The 21,034-nt window shown below is 41.1% G+C and overlaps 1 long non-coding RNA gene across 2 annotated transcripts in view; it reads left to right on the top strand.

The window, feature by feature from the left end:
* Window positions 1-21,034, top strand: part of LOC134637266 (uncharacterized) — a 63,716-nt gene that overhangs the window by 33,075 nt on the left and 9,607 nt on the right. Inside the window, exons 4-5 of one of the 2 annotated variants that reach the window (XR_010095095.1) lie at window positions 14,220-14,265; window positions 17,196-18,798. This is a non-coding gene — a long non-coding RNA (uncharacterized LOC134637266). Of the gene's footprint in view, window positions 1-14,219; window positions 14,266-17,195; window positions 18,799-21,034 lie in introns of those variants that run through there. The other variant, XR_010095096.1, reaches the window with a different exon arrangement.

Here is a 21,034-nt window from a genome sequence, read left to right as displayed (position 1 = left end):
TGGACTTTGCTAGGTCTTACAAGGTGAAATTGGTCACAAAGAGCATAGCTACCCCCCCAAAAAACTAAAAAAAAATCTATGGTTTATTTGGTTGCAGATTGGCATGGTCATTCGCAATTTGCATGGAAGATGATGAATTTCCTCTAAACCTTAACCATCTAATCTCCAAGCTGTACAGAAATTTGAAGAAGGGTAAGCCAAGTGGAAGTGGAGAACATTCACCTTCAAAGTAAAAGTTGTGCCTTACTGATGCAATATTTTATTGCAACAGTAAGGCGCAACAATTATTTTGAAAGCAAATATTCTCCATTTCCTCTCTGCCTAGCACTTTTCACTACCCCTTGGCAAATAGTTTATTAGTGTTTGCAGACAAGTTGGCCTCCTCCATGCAAACTGGTGGCAACCACAGCAACCTGCTAGTGACCAAAACAATCCCAAGGAGAAACGTTTCGTCACTCATCCAAGTGACTTCTTCAGTCTCAGCTGACTGCAGGTTTCCCCAAATCTTATAAACAGTACATTTGCATAATGACTGAAACCAGCCTACTGAAGGAACAATGGGCTGGGAGGTCAGTTCTGGGAGGCTGGGAGGAACTGACCTCCCAGCCCATTGTTCCTTCAGTAGGCTGGTCCAGATGAACAGAATCAACTTTTGGAGATTTACTTTCCTGGATGATTGAGAATGCATCAAGACGAAATCCCAAGGAGGTTTTAATGCTGCACCATATATCTCTTTGCAACCAATTTCATACTGGCAACTGCCAGCCACCTCCAGCAACCACTTATCAACTAGTTGTAATAAACTCTTTTCCTTCAAGACCAGTAAACCATCTGGTAACTGCAGGTCACCTGAATGGGGCTTTAGCAATTGATTTCATACCGACTGCCAACAACCTCCAGCCGCCACCCACACCTGGTTGGGGAAGACATATTTTCCAACCACAAACAGTGTTTGCCACATTTGCTGACTGGACTCTAGGCCTGTATGACTGGCCCTTAACGACTTAACGAGTCAAACCTTGTTGGCATTTTAATATTTATTGAATTGAAGTTTTTCTAGATGCTAGTTACAACCCGTTATGCCTCAAAAACAAAGTTTTAAAAAGCTTTTTCGATTTCATGGAAGTTATATTTCTACCACTATCTTTGCTGTTGCAATGGAGTCTTGAGTGCCAAATCTCTCTCTTATAATGTCTGGAATATACTGTTGTATTGAAGAGAGCAGGTTCATTAAAATCATTTGGTTTAAAACCGAAATAAAACAAAGAACAAAGGAAGAAAGACTTAGAGACCGAGAGAAAGAGAAGTTGATATGAAATGTGGTCAGCTGAACTGCCATGGCAACTGGTCAAGAGTCCACAGAGAAGGAATGTGTCTAATGAAATGTAACAATACCATCCCCCCTGCTCCCCCTCCTCGCTGCCCTCCCTCTCTCACTTTGAGTGAATGACTGAGTATGTTTTATGGTTGGAGTGCACAGGCTCGACTGCCGCTTTGTTTAGACGGGTTTCAGATGTTTGGCTCATTGTGTTTAGGTTGTGCTGATTGTTTTTTAGGCACATTTGAGTGAATAAACAAATGTCATCACTTCAGCGCCATCCTTCAAGAGCTTTTTATGTCAGTGTCAGTAAGTGATAAAACATCTTTTCACAAGCGCATATTTTTGTCCTTCGTCCTCACTTGATATTTTTTTTTTGTTTGCTTGATACGCGGGAAATGACAAGGTCTCTTAGAGTGAATAGGACATCAATTAATTATACAGTCGTCAGAGTCACAAACCAAAGTGCAATACTTTAAGGGTATAGAAATTTGGATGAAGGGTAAAAACTTGTAAGAGCAGTTTGAGTGCTTCTTGTCATTCCAATATAAATAGTAAAAAAAAAAAAAGGCCTATTACTGAAAGAACCCAAGTTTCAAAATAAACCAGTGCAATGAAAAGAGATCAGTTACTAAAGTACTATATGTTGAAATGACTTAGTTATAACATGAATGTCTAAACCTAAACATGTTGGAAAATTCATAGCAGATGCTGACTGGTTTAGCTGGTCTCTCCTCATAAACCATGCATAAATCAACCATCACTGCCGCCTCTTTCTTTCTGTCTGATTATGATGCTAATATCACCACTCTAAACAAAGAAACAAGCCCAGTGACAGAAATGAGAGACATAACGCTTTTGTTTACAAAAGAGGGAAAGTATAGAGGTATTATGCGGACTACAAGACTGTGGGGCAGAGGGTGATGTCTACAGAGAGGTTGGATCGGCCTGCTAACGTGATCACCTGAATTATGCACAAACCATTGTGTCCAAATATCATAAACTGAAGCACGAACATCCCACCCCTCCCTCAAACACGGGTCGAAATTATTATTTATGTGGCTTCAGAGCTGCAGAGAGACAATTAGTCATATTCGTATGCTGAAATTAATTGAGAGAGATGCGGGAGATAAAGACAGAGAACAAAGACAGCTTTTTGTCACTTCTTTCTATCTGACAGGGATAATTAGATATATGAAATTGAAATTCCTCACTGGGGGGTCCTATTGACAACACTGTTTTCTGTTTCGCTCTTATCCCCTGTTTCTTTTGTGCTCCTGTTTATGCTAATTTGGACCCAGTGTTTTTCCCTGACCGCTAAAAGCTGCATCCTCCCCAGCCTTCAGATTCAATTCATGTAGAGCAGAGAGTAGCCTGTCAGCTATTCACAGCCCTTTACCTGTAACACAAGGACTCGGGGAATCAGTTTCTAATTATGATCAGCAGAATTTAGATAGCTGATATATACATATGTACGTGTCACACTGTGTGGAGCTGCAACAGTATTAATTAAATGAATTAAATATAAAAAAAAAGATTTTATTTTATTGGATATGTGGGATTCTAATATTTCAATTCATCTTTTTTAAATTCAACTTTAATTTTATGTCTCATTTTATTTTATACTATTGTTTCCTTGGTTTGGAGTTGTCACCACCCGATAAATTACAAGTCACAGGCTTTGTGGCACCAGAGATATTTAACTCCAAGTTCTATAACTTCCAGTTTTCTAGGGGGCGCTCATGAGATATAAGTGAATGGAGCTTGTTTTGTTGTAATTAGGGGTGGGTGTCTCAAAACTATATCATGAAATTTCAATAAAATTTGCAATAATATTATTTCTGATGAAACAGAAAAAAAAAATACTGAATAAGGTTTTATTGATGCGTGCGGGCAGCAGCATTTATAAGGGTGAGTAAATGCAGGGCATTTCCATCCTTCTTTTCCAATGAGCTGCTGTCAGTGATGACACACAACCTAATTCAAAGTGTGATTCTATTGAAACAAGGTGCCAACAGCAGAAGCAGCAGCATTATAATGCAATTGTAGTGACACAGCAATATATCCAGTGACACCGCATAAGTCAGATGTAAGCACAAACGTAGCCTAGGTAATCTTTTTGGGGGGATTTTTAAATAAAAGTAGACGATAACACTTTAAATTTGTAGTTTCACGGTACAAAGTAGCTTAACCTTGTGAGGAGCCTGCACAGTATGTTTTGTCTGCGATGTTGCATCTTGGGTCAAGCCCCTGCTTGTCTCTACCTTGTCTGATAACCAGCTGCTTCTTTTACACTGATGTAAGCTACTGCCCTGTTATAACAAGGCTTCTCACATTTTTTGTAGTTATCTTTTGATAATGGATGCCATTGAGGGAGGCTGTCCTTTCGTATATACGTAAACGGATATTCAGTATAAAAGTGCTAGCACAACGCTAGCATTTATGAGACTAAATAGATTAAATCAGTTTTACTGTAAGATAACAGATAACACAATGATTTAAAAATGACACTGACACACTTACATTCACTCTATGTGTAAAAAAAATAGTGTAATATAAAATATTTTTGTTTAGAGGGAGCTAAACAAGTTACCTTTGACTGCTAGCTGTTTCAGTAGCTAGCCATTGTTAGCAGGCACCAGTGTGTGCTTTTGAACTTCAGCGTTATCTTTTATTCTGTTAAACCATTTGCAAAAAAAAAAACCCAGATAAATCTAATATAACAAATTAACTGCTGCCTTTACACAGTAAGTTAATAATTCACACTCACAAACTGTATTAGCTACACTTAAAGCTTGAGAAGTAAAGCGAACAGGCTTGTTGAATAACTTGTTTAAAATTTTATGATTTCATCTATATATTATACTTTACCTGCTAGGTTGCCTATTTTCTAATGCCCCACATAATGACTTGAACATACGTACCTTTGTGCATTTTCTGCAGTTCAGTCCTTTGGTTTGCATCATGTGAACCACCCTCACAGTATCAGAGAGGAACATCTGATAAAAGAACATTGTGGTTTTAGTGGAATTATGGGTTATGTCACCTTTCACCGCAAAACTAGAAGGGGCCTCTCGATAGTTTTCCTCTCACATGAGAAACAACCACTGTCATGTTTCTCACAAGTGAAGGAAACTGCTAAATGCCACAAAAAAGACCCACATAAAAATGGATTAAGCTGACAGCATGAATTAAAAGTCTTCTTGAATCCGTGGCAATGAAAGAAATTGTATGATGTAATGTATGTATGTATCTACCCTTTTTTAAAATTTGTTGTCTGGTTTTGTGCTTATTTACTTATTTATTCTTTTATTGAGAATGTTTTTTTGAGAAGGTTGGTACTTCAGCTACACTTCTGCTTTTATTATTGCACATGTCTGCCCTGGTTTCATTTTTAAGCATAAAGATCTCATTCCCAGAAAGGACCTAAGAAGCGCACAGACACTTAAGATTTTTCACGATAGATTCTCCATGTAATTCAAATATTTTGTAGTGTTTAAGCAATTAAAACTCAAAATTCAAGTGACGTTAGACTATTGCTTTGAATTTTCCCATTGTCCCACATTTCCCTTTCTTTTCAAAATGATTGTCTTAGAGATTTATATAAAAATTATATATTTACCTCATACTGATTACTTGCTGACCTCTTGCTGATCTTTTTTTCCTGCTCTAACATACATTAAAATACCGGCCTGCCATTATGGATTGTGTAAGACCGGAAAAAGAAAAAAAAAAGAGGATGGTGCATGGTTGTTAGAAGGGAAAGGAAGGCAGGATGGAGATATGAATTGAACCGGAAAGAGCCTTGTGTCTAATGCTTGCCACATTCGCTCTCGAATGAAGGTCTAATTACCCATCGGTATTTGGTGCCAGCGTTCCCAGGTCCCAGCAGCCCCTGGCCCTATGCAGGCACTGAGCGTCCAAAGCCAGCTGCCTTCCAAACACTTGCAGGTAAACAGGCCGGGCTAATAGTCCTACCACAAGGGAGCCAGATGAAAGAGCAGGAAACTGCTGCCAGGAGCCCTGAAAGGATTTATGTAAAGACGTAAAGACAGGAGATGCAGGGATGTAGTAGCAGCTAACCCTATCTAAACTTACCTACCTGTTTGCTTAGATAATTCTTTATGACTCGAATCGCAGGCCTAGCGTAGAGGTAAAATTATAAAGATAACACAAACATTATAAAGGCGTGTTCAGACAAACATATGTAAATGCTTTGTGTATACAGTGTATCTATCATGCTGGCAGTTATTGCTTTGTGAAGGTCACAGTGTAGACTTGTAGTAGTGTGGAAAGAGAGTGCAATTTTGATAAGCTTTACTGAAAGATGATTTTTGAAGGGGTGAAGCTAAAGAATTACTTGAGGATGTGGAATTATAGATCTGTAAAAGGCAAAAGCAGCAGAGACTTTTGCTGACTGTAAGTCTTGCTGGTTCACTTGCATGCAAAGCTACGACAGTCTGATGTGTCACATATGTTCACTCTGAATAACCGCATGTGCAGATGTGAATGTGTTTGTCAGGGATCATATCCATTTTCTTTTCTAGTGTAAACACAGTAGCAATATCTCCTGCTGCCAGTTTAAAAGTGTAATATCTGTGAGCTGAGGAAAAGTGAGCAGTCTTCTGTGTTGGATACGGTTTTCATGAAAGAGCCAGCCAGGGTGGGACGGGAACATCGCCAATCATGACTACTCCAGATCCATCCTGAGGAACAGGAATTCCCACAAGCTGGATAAACATGCACTTTGGTCGAGGGAGCTGGGTGCTTGATAGTCGCTCTCTCATCTTTGAACACGGACATTCTCTAGATATTGATTTATTTTCAGAGCCAAAATAAAATACGGTGAGTTTTTCTGTTTTGTTTTTTTTTTCAAGTGAGAGAGACAAAGAGATGATTAATGGAGTCCAAAATTTGACAGCCTTTAGCATTACTTGAGGTTTTATTTCCTAGATGGCATGTGCCACTATCTGATGGCTTGGGAAGGACAGAAATAATATGGCTGCCACATGTGAGAGGACAACATGCTACTGCGGTTGTCCAGAGAATGTAAACTGTGTTTATCCTAATGGATTCCGACAGAAGCAATAATGGACACCGGGGCTAACTCGACTGACCACACATTTGAATTTTGTTTCCCTTCTGGGAATTTGTGTGTTTTTGTTCGACTTGAGGGTGTAAGTCTTTGTGTCTGGCACAAATGGCGCTGACTATATTTCTCTCAGTATTTGAATATATAGTGTGTGTACTTTTGCGGTTGTCACTTACATACACACACGGGCATTTGTGTTTTCATAAGTGATTACTGTGAATCAACTCTTTGTGCGTGGCTCAAGTCATAAAACAAGAGAGAAAGAACATCGTTATGGTAGTGGGGCACCTCACTAAAACGCTCCAGTGACAGAAAATGAAAAGCTGTAATTCCTCCTGTGAAGTGAAGTCTGACTTGTCAGAGTAAAGCACTTCCTATCCTTTTGTTCAGATCTCAAAGGGAATTATAGAGGAGAGCGTTAGATATGGCTGTTAATAAGACCAGCGAGCCCTGACCAGATGAATGTCTAAGTGATTTAGACCATGACAGTTGTATTAAACTAATGAAACTAGATTAGTTTAACCTGGAGACTCATATGTTCATAGAAAACATGAGAGAAAAATAACATATATTGAACCTTTTATGGACAAGTCAATCAATTAAGCACTTACAGAGAGTAAGTACAGTCACCAAAAAAAAACCCTCACACAAATCTACATATTTGTTTTCAGGAAGCGTCATCGTCATGATGAAGGAAGCACTTTTTTTTTTTAAAGAAGTGATGCAATCAGCTCTCATATTGATAAGTAAAGAAGAAGCAGAGGGTTGGGGCTGGGTTAGGTGGGGAGGAGGTGCTTGGAGATCAATGGGCTAATAAAACAAATCGATGGAATGAAACCACAGAAAAAAGTGAAGTCATTAATTTGCAGAGACAGGATGATCCCACCAACCACATGCATTGATTAGAAATGAGGTCTGTGGAGAACCTTCAGGGGGTATCATATTAGGGAAGGGAAACAATGGCCCAGGTGGAGTGGTGGTGGTGGAGGTGGTGGTGGGGGGGGGGTGCTTTCCTCCTAGGGTTTGCTGCTAAACTGCTGCAGGAGAATAGGTTAACTGGCAGATCAATGGCCTCTTCGGGGTAACTCCAAGAAAGCAGCGGTTCTGCTTATGCTCTCCGATGTACTGTCAACACATTATCATGACACCTCCTTTTTAAAAGCAAAGTGTACTCAAGCATGATTATGATATTCAATACATCATATAGTACAAAGAGATCCGCAAATAAGGTCAGAGGTGAGGGCTAATGTACCATTTTTATCAATATTGTTATTGTTAATCATGATTTGTCATCAATAATATTGGACTGAGTTATATACACTGCAGCCTGTTCCACGGCACTGTGAGAGCAGTGGAGCTTGCATGATCTGCAGTGCAGAAGAGGACTGCTTCAATACTGGGAGTGGTATTCTCTCCATATTGTGACTGTGTGAGTGCGTGGCGGATAGGTTGCAACAAATGTTACAGCTCAGCCCAATCTCTTTGCGAACTATTAAGTTTGTCCAAATTTTGGCCTCGCCACCAATCCTTTTTTGGGTTGTTTTTTTTTTTTTTTTTTTGAAATTCAGAGAAACCCTTGACGCTTTCCATTGGTCAGGGTTCATCCGATCTGCAGACACAGCATAGCTTTTCTGAAGCCGTTTGGCTGAACGAGAGAAAAGAAAAGCAGGTGATGTGAGATTGACGACTTAAATACTTCATCAATCAATGCTGCAGCCAATGTGTTGTTTGGTGATTGGTGGAGAATTCAGGCAATCCATCTTTCCTACCAGCAACTGACATTCAAGATTCTCCTCAGGTTCTCCATGTATTGCCTTTATTTCTTTATTTCCAGGGTTAACCTAGGCTGCAGAATATGTGTGTTTGTGCGTGTTGAGGTGGAGGGGGTCCACGCTCTCCCTTCATCTGTTATTAGAGTCTGTTAGACATGTATGCTGCAGCAAAATCTGGCACCCACACACACACGCAGGAGTACAACACTCAAGTCAGTTCATGAGCAGCCCTCCCATGCTAACGAGATCGTTTCACAGAAATTTGAAGGCATTAGTGTAATTACTGTAATTATATTTAAATGAGATTATACGCAAGACGACGGGCAACATCATCTTTGAAAATGTGTTTTAAATCGCGTGTCGTCTGGTCGATTCTTTCTTGCAGGAAATTAGCTGAATCGCTTCATATTTGAGTTTTGAACAGTTCACAAAATTCAGAGCGCAAATGCTAATCTGGTGCAAAAAAACGGCGCCGGAACATTCACGTGTGGAAAAGAAAGAGAAGATATACTGTCTCACAAAAATTGCAGGTTTATATTTTTTATTGTGGATAAACCATTTTCTAAAACGAGTGTTTTACACTCAAAACGTGTCAAATCAAAGCTGATAATGTAAGAATTCCTCCTGCCACCCACCCCCTGGATTTCTGCACCTTTAAACCTTACAGTTTATTTCCTGACACATTATTCTTTCTTTTTTTCATCTCACTGTCTTCCCCCAGTGTGGCCATAGTAACACTGAAGCCCCTGGGTTTTGCTTAATTAAAATACATCCTTTTTCTTTTCCCCTCGGAGTCCAGCGATAGAATAACTATGCAACAGGGTTAGCTGTATTTAGCTCCTTGAGGAGTTACCCAGTGTTGTGTCAGGCAGCCACTCACAGCTAAATCAACAACAGAGAGCGAGGGAAAGAGAGAGAGAGGGTATAGTATAGGAGGAAAAAACAGGGGGGTACTGGAGGGCTCCCACATCGTGTAAACGCCTAGCTTTTCACACTGAGCGGCATTTTCATGCTAAGCTCCCAGCTTGAACTGAAATCCTCTCACTTATCCTCAAATCCGAGATGAAATACTGTCAGATGTACTGTGATCCAGGGAATTTAGTAGGAGACTGACAGGCCAGGTGGAGAGACATATGAGTGACTGATACCGAGAGGCACAAGTGCGCTTGTCCATGTGGAGGAGGAGCAGGGAGAGAGGGGCGACGACTGTGAGGGGAGGAGATTTTTATCCGATGATTTGTCAGAGGCACAAAGAGTGACTCGTGTCAGTTAGGTGACTAGTAACAAAAAAACCCAAAGTAGCACACATGATCCAATCATTTTGCGCTACATACTTTGTTAATGTATAATGTATTCTTTTATACTGAAATTTAAATGATTTCTTTTCTTTTTTCCCCCCAAAAATGTCTGTATTTGATTTGTGAAAGTGTGCTGTACACGGAAACACTTTCCTCACGCTAGTATTGCTCTCATTCGTCAGTTGGATTTTTTATGTGGGGTATTGGGGCTGATATTTGGAGGGTGTGTACATCCCTCATCTCTGAATAGCTCTAAGGCACAAGCAGGAAATGGAGTCCTGGCATTTTGTTTTGCATCAGTGCTTCTCTTTATTAGAGAGGAACAGAATCGACATAGAATTATAATTGGAAAATTGTAAGCTTGCTTTCATTACAATTAGCCAGATCACAGGATGCAATAAACCAATTATTTTACTTAAAAGCAAGTTTCCTCATCACTCTGCAGTGCGTCGCAGGATGTGTAACCTCATCCCACATGGACGTGCCAGTGAAACAGCAAACTCTCTGTCTCCTACTCTGTCGCTCCCCGCTTACATGTAAACACCAGCATGCTTGAGTGTGTTCAGACAGCTGAACATACACTGACATATGAACGCCATTTAGCGGCACCACACGGGCGTGCAAACACACACACACACCTCCACAACATACAAATAATTGAGTAAGATTTGCTGGTACATTAAGTTTAATGTGTTTGACATTTGGCGGGAGGAAATGGTGGGCCCAAAGTGGAGTAGCCGGGTCTTTCTTCAATCAGGGCACTGCAGGGCTTCATTTTACAACCCCGACGCAAACCCAGACCCGTCAAAGCTAATTAGCGCCGTTGCAAATGGATGCAGGTCATGGCTCTCAGCGGATTGGTCCACAGAAGGGTCGCCAAAGGTCAAACCTCCAGTATGGAATGATATAAACAATCATCTATAGACCACAAACCAATCAATCCCTTTTAACACTATCCACTTCCTGGTCGGCTGCTCTCAGAAGTCAGAGGTCAGTGTACAAAAAGACAACTGAGCCAGTGGGTTTGGGAGTGGGAAGCATATCCAACTTATTATCTATTTATTTGTATTTTACCAGCAAAATATCAAATGCATTTAAATCTGTTCTCTGATAGCTTCTGTTATGTATGTATATGTGCATGCCCATTCATTTATTATTTTCCACTGCCTACATGACAAAGCTTTAGATCTTGGAGAGGCAAATCCTGTATATTTAGTTAGTCTTTCATGAACTCTATACTACATAAAAAGCAATAAGAGTGGAGTGAATAAAAAAATGATCTAAAACCATCTTCTTTCTTTGCAGCTAAAGCACACTGTGTGTGTGTTTTCATGCACACTGAATAAAGCCACTTCAACATCAACATGAAGTTCCGCAATTAGCCGGGCAGAGAAAAAAAGGACAGAAAGACAGCGAGAAAGGAAGAGAGGAGGGGTGGGGGAGGAAAAAGGATGGAAACCAACGCTTGAGGAATTGAATTACCAGAGCCTTTTCTCATTATCATTTAGCCGTCTTTTATGGCCCACCAGTAAGAGATGATGTTCCCATGACCCCGCACAATACACAGACATATTATTCAATCCTGCCTCGATGAAATTCCTGCAAATAAAACCTTTGTGCCGGGCAACAGCTAATTATTTGACAGATTGGCCCCCTTCTGGCTCAGGTTACAGTGTGGAGTGGCCATGTTTTAGTCCCCCCCCCACCCCACTCCCCACCTCCCACCCAAGCAAGAACACCACCAGCACTCCCTCCCCGCTCTCTTCCAATCCTGGTGCAGAGAGGGGCCACTTTGACAAAATCCCAGAGGGCCTCATTCTTTTCAGGAGATTATATATTTCTGCCCCCCCCCTCCCTTCCCAACCATCTATCCATCCAAAATCAGGGGAGCGTGATGTGTGTGTGTGTGTGTGTGTGTGTACAGATGGGGGTTCTGTGTGTCAGTGACAGCAGTCATTTCATAGTTTAAAGGGTTTTCTCAAGCAGAAATATTTAATCTTCCCACGAAAACAAAGTTTGGTGGTGAAAGACCATGATGGAAAGACAGAAAGAGAGATGTAAAAAAAAAAACGAAGAAAAAAAAACACCAAACCATGTCAAATATGTGTTTTGTTACACTCTATTTATACTTACTTTGAAGAAATGCTGTACCTATGAATCGAGCATAATTTTTTGTAATACCAAATTAGAGAGTGGGGAACATTAAGGGATTAAAGTTTTGGGTGGGCATGCCTTTGGCTTTGATTCAGTCCACTAATAACAAGAGTTTGTCATTAGTGTTCGGACATGGACCACCAAGATAAATGCCAACACATGTTTAAATTATCTGGAGAGTAATGGCATTTTCCTTCAGCCCTTTCCCTTCCCATAAAGGTCCCTTGTTGACTCAACTATGCCGACATTTTGAGTTATCAGCTCAGGTTTAATCTGTTGCTTACTTTGCACCCATGCAGATGGAATAATTCAAGAGGTTGTACGTGTTAAAGAGGTTAAAACAAAGCAATGCGTAGAAATGATGTAAGGGAAGGCCACTGGGGAACAATGACATTTAATTATTTTAAGCATACATGAAATGTATAAACATGTTATATATAGAAGGATGACAAACTGTGATAAACACTTACTCAGTTACACATATAAAAAGCCTGAAATGTTGGATGGACTATGTGTAAAACAAGCCATTTATTTTCTGTATGATCTCGGTTATTAATATTGTTCTGACATTTGTTATTGAATCAATTGAACTAGATACAGTCATTTAAAAAGTGCCATATAATTGTAATAGTGAAAATGCCGCGACTGAAAGAAAAAGTCACAGATTATTTTTATAATCTTGACGCAGTGCTTGTAAAACCACAACACTTTTGCCTGTCACCCAAGAGAACTAAAACAGGGAACTACTGCTACTGTGTGAGGCATTTCTGCCACAGCGTTTCTGGAAATTGCTAGAGCTGAATATTTCTAAACGGGGAATTGATATCAAATAATGAAACAACCTGAAAAATGGAAGTTGGAGTTGGACTTAGAGGAAATCAAAAGGATTGCAAGCAAATGCTGCACTATGACCAGTTCGTTTGCAGTTTCCGTGCTAAGATTGGTATTGTGACATATCAGGACAGGATGTCCTCTGAATTTGGCCAAGTCTTAACAATCCAACCCTTTATATATGAACTAACTATATGCAAACATCTTTAAAAAAAACAAAACAATTTTGCCTTTTTTAATGTATATCATCCCGTAAACACGACTTTGAGCTTCTGCTCCTAACAGTTCCCAACAGTTACACCCTTTTGTTTTTCCACCTCTTGTACGGTGGAATTCTTGCTGGGATCCAGTTGCATGTCTGGGATGCTCGACTACTGTGTTCACCTGGCATGAACCCAAGTGAGCAGAGCCTAGAGTATTCATTGCTCAACCTGGGTGAAGGTCATACAGTCCAGCTCTTCCCCACTTCGCTCCCCAGTGAGCAAACATATGGCCATGGAGCACCTTGAACATGTTTGGGTGACCAGAGCTACTTGGCCTGGGTTGCCACGGCAAAGAGAAAAAGTGGCACTAAGGGAGGTTTAGGCCTAACTTGCTAAAGCAGATCAAGGATAAGGAGGGAATCGGAGGCTGCCAACAACTGAGATCATCAATAACTAGTTGCTTGCAAACACTGAAAGCCGTGTAAAGTCACCCAGCCGTGCGTGCACATGGAAATCTACAGAGTTTCTCGCCTGTCTTGTTTCTCCTCCCTTGTTTCTGCTGATATAAATGCTTGTAATCATAAGGTACAATATCATCACCCCATTGTTCAAACAGCCAAGCCTCATCTAATCGCTTCCACGTTTCCTCAGTGTTAAGCTCATTAGTGGGTGACCTAAAGGCATGTAGGAAAAAAAAAGAAAAGACAAGCAAGAGAGACAAAAAAAAAATCTTTGGATAATGGATGCTTGCTGTTTTGAGACAGTAAAAATAAACAGGTCTGCAGCTTTGATAATGAATATGCTGCAAATGCTGGCCTAGAGTGTGAGTTTATCACAAAAGTCCAACTAATAAGCCTGACTAGTGCGTATGTGCATGCATTTTTTAATATACAGTTGGAGCAGTGTGTATGAGCATGCCCAAAATTGAGTCCTTCATTCTATGTGTCGCTGCATGTGCGTGTATTTACCTTCCGGCTGGCTGAGGGTTGGGGGTAGGGGTGGAAAGGGTGTCGGAGATGACGATTCGCCGCTAGACTTTGTGAATGGGGATGTGAAACTGTCTCTGGTGTCTGAACGTCCGGCCCAGGTGGCGACTGGAAGGCTGACTTCATTAGCCTTAAAGAGGAAACAAAGGAAGATGCATCGTAAAAAAGTGCCATCCCTCATCTGCAAGGCCACCGCCTGACACATTAGGAATCTGTATGCTCAATTAACCACTGGCAGGCTCATTTTTCCTCTCTCTCTCGCTCTCTATACCGCTCTCTCGCTACCCCTTGCTCTTGATCAAACAGAGCGAGCGGGAGCGATCACACTAGATAGAAGCGAAACTCAGTACATAGCGTGTTTGTGAAATTTGATGTATTTTACTTGCACGCTAACTGCAGTAGGTTAAAGGGAAAAAAATACTTTTTTGTCAAAGTTTTAAAAAAAGAGTAATTTTGTAAGCCTAATGGTTGCAGTTGCAGAACCCATTCAAAACCCCTCCCTATGAATTCTACAGCTGTGTAATTTTATTCTTATTATCATTTATTTATGTATGTTTTGTTACAGGAGGAGAAATGCGATGCCTCGGAATAGAAGAAATCAGCTTTAAGTGGTATGTAGTTTATTTGGGACTTTTTTTTACTTGAAAAGTGCACAAAAATATGATCCCCACTTATATATTCTTATATATTCTATCAGAACTCATAAGCATAATTATACGCACAGGTGACAAATGAAAGGAAAAGACGACATCAAGTGTCGAACATGCTGTTGAACAATGGGTTGTAATGAAGTTGTAATGAAGGGTTTTCTAAATCGATATAGTAACGTCACACAAGAATGTAAAAGAGCTATGTCCATCAATATTGAAATAATGTTTTTATTAAGCCTTTTCAACTTCTTAACTTTTTTGTTCAAACCCATGTTACTTGGTGTGCTTCATGTGTTCTGCATATCATATAACCTTGAGCTGCCAGCCTTAAGAGATGAGAAATGGGCCACAGAGTTTTCAGTTTGTTCTAACTATGCACCTCCTAGATTTTCTGATCCTTTCACACTTGCAGCCCCAACCAGTGCTCACACAAGTGAGGAAATTTATCAGACTTTGTACAGCTCCCTCTGGAGGGAGTAGTATATGTAGTAATAAACAGAGTTTAATGTGTCTAATCATATAAGATAAACACAGGGGCGACAAAGGTTCCTCCTCATGTTTTGTTGATGGAAACGCATACATGATCACGCAAACACACACACACACACACACACACACACACACACACACACACACACACACACACACACACACATAAATCAGACTTAAATCATATCAACAGTTCTCTTGAGCTGGGTGTCAACCTGAGGATCTTTATCTCACTGAGTTTGAAAAATGACACCTGGCTAAGGTGGGGCTTTGCTGTGTGTGTGTGGAGGAGGTCACCCTGATACGCATCAACCTTTGATTAACGATTTGAGCACAACGCTCTTTAAAAAGCACAGGCATCATAGCTCAGGAGGCCTCCATCAAATCCTTCGCTGCACTTCACAAGCCCGACTTCTTTTTATGATCGGACCCACCCATTTTCTTTTTCCCGCTCTCATGCCACCTCACTCCCACCCACATCCCCTTCGCTATCACCTTTCTTTTGAGGTCTATCCAGAGAGATGAAAAATAGCAAGCAGCTGGCCGAGCACTTCCTTCCCCGTGTCAGGGTCAACAGTTCAGCATGCTGATAGAGACCCTTACACCTTTTTTTTTTTTTAATAAGAGCTCCCCTACACTCACACAGGTCACTTTGCTGCATCGCTGGACAGCCGTACTCCTGCCATCGTCTGCGCTCCCTTTCATTATATTTCTTTTTTCAATGCTTTGTGAGTCGCTGATTGATTGATAGCTGCTGCTTTTAGGTTAGTAAAACACTCCAAATGTACTTCAATTGATACAAAATAAATATTTACATATTAATAATTAATGCATGCTATCTATTGACTGGGGTTTGGGTATAAAGAACAGCCTCAGCCTGTCAGAATTTGGCTTCTCTGTGTGAGTAATATTTAGACTGATATATCATGAGGCTAAGCTAATAAACTTTTTGATGTTTGCTGCAGTTCCAATGTAGCTCCGTGTGGATTGACAGCAGAGGCCACCCTGGTCAGATTTTGAGTGGGCTCAGAAAGAAGTGCTAATCATAATGCTGAGCTAGCCTTGTTGAGCTGCTAATTACCTCCATTATGAAGATGCAGAGGCCTGATCAGAGGCGCCTCTGTGTGTACATGTGTGTGTTTTATATATGTGTGTGTGCGTACTTTCCTGTGCCGATTAAAAAGGAGGATTAGCCGTCCGTCCAAGACAGAGGAAGCCGGGGTGGGGGGGTGGGGGCTGGTGGTGGTGATGGTGGTGGGAGGAGGGTGTCCCCCCCTCCTGGAGACGAGCCCTGACCTTCTCATTTCATCCTCATTAGTATCTCATGTCAACAGAGCAGCCACTCCTTAATCATCTGCTATCATCCCAGGCCTACACACACACACACACACACACACACACACACACACACACACACACACACACACACACACACACACACACACACACAAATAAAGACACAGAAAAACACAAACGGGCAAACAGGGCTACTTTTACAGACAGGGACCAGCACATCCTGAATACCCATTTATACTGAATATGAATTTAGTATAAAGATCATTTTACAAGAAGAGTATGTATTGCATGTATGTATGTATGTAATGCATAATTTGTTACTTCAGTTTTCTGTGAAAAATATTCAAACTTCTGGGAACTCTGATTACAGTAACACTGCATTCTCAGGGTGGAGTGTTAAATATTATTTGTGATCATGTAAAATGCCCTCTCAGCCACAATTAGGGAAGTGGTACCAAATGTCAAACTGTTTTTACTTTTTTTCCCCTTATTCATCTGCTTTTATTTTCTTTTTTTCAACAAATCCAAATTGTATTTGTTGGATTCGGTGTATGGGATGTGTTGTTGGACAGCAGCGTAGCTGTGTGGTACAGGGTGGGCTCGTCTGTCTGTGTCGGCCTCGGTGCCACGGAGGCCCCAGCAGGGTCGAGGGGAGCTGGGGCTCAGGGTGCCAGCACAAATGAGCTCCATTCATTTCCCCACTTCGGCATATGGTGGCCCATTGTCCTCGGCCACAGAGGCAGAAGTGATGCAATTTGTTGGCATGTCCTGTCATTTTCACAAACTGTCCATCCCACTGAGGCCCCGACCAGTAGAAGACAAGCAAGGGCAGCTTGTTGTTTTACCAGATAACATGTGTAGTTGTGCGTATGTGTTTACTGTATTCAATCCAGAGCTGATGGCGACACTCCAAAACAGAATAGAGACATATGTTGTCATCTGCGCAAATATTTTGATGAAGCAGAAGCACAAGGCAGAAACAACAGGATCAATCAGAGGAAATTACTCCGATTAAATCTCCCTGAAGATTATGATATGCAGTATGTATGTCAATCCCTGTTGTTTTCCAATACTGTTGTCTTACAATACTTTATCCTTATTTACAGAATAAGATCTAATCTGATCTGGGCTTTAAGACATGCGAGCTTCCTTATTTGCTTAATGGTGGATTAAAAAAAACAGCAGCATTAAAAGGAAATCAAAACCAACGTAAAAAGAATACACACTGAAACCTCAGATTCATGAGTGAGAGTGAACTGAGCAGCTCACCCTTGCCTGTTCCTGGTTTCACTATGCCAACCATGAAGTTGCTGTCTGCGAGGAGAGGGGAAGGAGTCTTGTTTAACTTCCTGAAAAAGCAAACTTTTGACATGAGGTGCACAATATTAGCAATGCAGCAGCAGAAAGAAAGAAGTGTCTAGACATAACTACATTTAGGTCAGACAGAGGAAAACATATGATCGCACAGTCATGCACAAAATGATGGGAGTACATGGTGTTGACAGGCAATTGAATGACCAGGGTCAAATGTCACTGAACCCATTCCATGCTAACATTTGTGAGTGTGTATGTGTGTGCGCCACATCCCTGCTTCATGCTGTGGTGTCACTCACTCTTGGCTGCGTTTTGGTCAGAGGTTTTCTTCTCATTGTCTGCGCAGGGTGCAACCGCACCCGACTCTCCCACGCATGCACACTCTCACATGTGATGGGAACGTGGGCTTTCCACTGAGCTCACGTGAAGAAATCAGCGGGAGCACCTTCAAACAGAAGTTGACTTCACTTTAGCCTCTTTGAAGATTGATGACGTTGGTGCTTGTTTCACTGGATGTAAGGAACAAGTGGCCCCTCAGAGACTCATTACACCTCAGCAAGATTTGGAGAATAGAGTGACACTGCTCCAGATTACCAGATTCATCATTTGTATCGGACTGAGTTCCTGCTTCACAAATGCTGGATGGCGAACTAAACCAAAACTACTGACGTGGTTTTATGCCCTTTGCTGCAAAAGAGCTAAAGAAAGAAAAAATTGTGGCAAATGTGATGTGAGCTGCGTTTGTTTATTTTCCCTCACATGAGACATGCATAAACAGTCAGATAATCCATCTTTGTCCCCCCACGCAAACATTTAACCAGGCTCATCTTATACCCCAATCATACATCCCTGACCTCAATCCTGGCCACACTTCTCTCCATTTGCTCCCCCCTTCAACCCCGCCCTCGTTCTTCCAGCCACCATGCTTTGGTAGCACGGATCCTTCTCCGGCCCTATCCTTAACCCCATTTTCACCCTCCACCCCCACCTATCCTCCAAACCTGTCAGGGACTGGCTTCCCATGTCCATCAGCGAGTGATGGATGAGGTGGAAGGTCGTCACCCCACTCTCCAGAGTTCACTGATCCTATCAGCCATGCAGACACCTCCAAATCAAAGCGGGAGAGACGTTACTGAAATCATGCAATTAGGGTAAGAAACTTGGCTTTGCAGAATTTGCTTTTAGATGGATGTGCAATTGGCCATGAGTCATAACTCGTATTTTCAGTGTCATTTTTGATGCTTTGTACAAAGAAAACTACAACAAGGAAAATTAAAAGTATCAGTTCAGCCATGTTTTATGTGTTTACTTTTAAAGCGCGCACAAGCTCGATCTGTTGCATTGCATCTTGCTTCCACGGGGGAAGATTGAGTGGAAGAAGAGAGTATATATAGTGTTATTTCAACAGGCTACACAAGAAAAAGATTGCTTGTTGTGTTAGGCAAAGTGCGAAGATTTATTGGATTTTCTTACAATAACAAGACTGCTTCTCATTAAATAGATATCCAACATTCCCTTGAAAAATAGGAATTATTTGCCCAAAGTGATTTCCCATAAAATGCAACGAAATTTGATTGCAAATTTGATTGCACCCATCCACCAACCTTCCGTTCAGCCACTGATCGGAAGGTTGGTGGTTCGATCCCAGTCTGCATGTCAAGTGTCCTTGGGCAAGATACTAACCCCAAATTGCCCTCCGATGCATTCATCGGAGTGTGAATGTGTGTGAATGTAGTTATAGTTTGCACTTAGGTTTAGAAGTGCTTGCATGAGTGGGTGTGAATGGGTGAATGAGGCATGTTGTATGCAGCGCTTTGAGTACTCCGGGAGAGTAGAAAAGCGCTATATAAGAATCAGTCCATTTACCATTTACCATTTACCTGGTATAAACTAGAGAAGAGTATCACCCCTGACTGACCTTAAATTGCCTCTTGATGCCTATGGCGCTGTAGGAAAAACAGTAGCCCTATTGGTTCATTTCACATATGTCGTGGTAAACAAAGCTACAGGATATGATTGGTGATTCAATTGCTGAGGAAATCAAAGAAGGCAACCTCAGAACCTGGATAAGTCTGCCCCCAGTTTTCCAGCAACAGAGAACAAGACGGCCGAAGGATGCAGGATATTCTCTCACTGATATCATTCTGTCGGAGGGAGATTGATAAACTATAAACACACGGGAAGAATAGACAATGCACAATGGTGTCAAGCGTCTTTGCTGACAGGAGCGTAGATCAATGTTATTTCCCGCTTTTGCAAAAATACCTAATTCCCCTTATTTAATCAAGCGTCTCCTTTCTCGGGCCCTCCTGGCTGATTTATTACACCCACTGCCTTTATGAGTACCTGTTTCATTTTCTTGTCTCTGCTCTGACATCTAAAGTGATAGGAATTTTATGCTTTTGATAACAATATGAGTTTCACTTTGCCCCAGAATTCATAGGCTTGTCAGCAGCCAATAAATAACAACTGCGTGGCACAAAAAAAAAAAAAAAAATCGCTTCCACGACAAAACATCCACCTAATGGGATTTACCTTGGGATGAAGAGGATGAAGCTTTGAATAGAAGAAACAGAGAGAAACAGAGGGCTGCACGGGGGGGATGTCGATGGGAAGAACACAGGATCTCGGTAAAAAGGTCATGTCAGCAAGAGCGCGAGTGCAAGATGTTTTCCGGTGTCTTCTCGTCAGGATTCATAATTGGTGGGCTGTCATATGAGCATTTTGATAATGTCACATGAACATAAATGCCACGTTGTGACACACTGTTCTTCAGTTTGTACAGCAGGGGAGCTCGAACAGTGTCACGGCATGGATCTTCAATAAAAGACATTAGAGGTCACAGACATCTGTCTGACTTTATCCCAAAGCCCAAGAAGTGTGAAGATGTTGACAGTTATGCTTCTTATGTCACAACTTGTTTCAAGATAATCTTCACCATTATTGTCAGAAGTGTGTATGTGTATTACATTCCTGAATCATATATAAACACATCATACTTCTATTTTATAAAATTAATGCACTCTGTTACTTAAAGACTCCCTAGAGAATTAAATTCGTCACACTACCGCTATTCATTACATTACTTTTGTGTTACTGTGTCACATGGCCTGAGAGCCACTCTTATATATAAACTTTAGGCTACAGTTACACACTGACACAAATCCTAAGCCTTATGAGGACACAGAATCTTTCTTTTAGTGTTTAAGTATAAACACAAAGCTGACAGCAACATTGAAAACCAGCCAAGCACTACAGACCAATCACCACAGAGATTCTACAGTAGAAATGGGTACAGGTAGAACTGGAGGTTGCACTGACTTCTCTTCTCAGTTTTTGTTACCTGTTGAAGATCAGATTCTGTCTTCTTGGCTGGTGTCAGGAAGCAACCGGCTTTAACATGGCTCTGGGTTCTTTGCTGCTTGCTTTGTGTTTGCACGGTCCTCTTATTGTCCTTTTGTTTGTCCTTGCATGCAATGAAAATAAAATTTAATTCCAAATATCCACATCTCAAAAGGTCTATACCACTCCATCATTTGCTCCTCCCTGTACATGAATTGAAGGCAGCTGATTGTACTTGAGGGGCACAAGAGAAAAAATAAAAATACAGACATGTTAGTTGAGCTATTGT

Source organism: Pelmatolapia mariae, linkage group LG10_11, assembly GCF_036321145.2.
Source record: "Pelmatolapia mariae isolate MD_Pm_ZW linkage group LG10_11, Pm_UMD_F_2, whole genome shotgun sequence".
NCBI lineage: Eukaryota > Metazoa > Chordata > Actinopteri > Cichliformes > Cichlidae > Pelmatolapia > Pelmatolapia mariae.
This window is presented reverse-complemented; position numbering and strand designations above follow the sequence as displayed.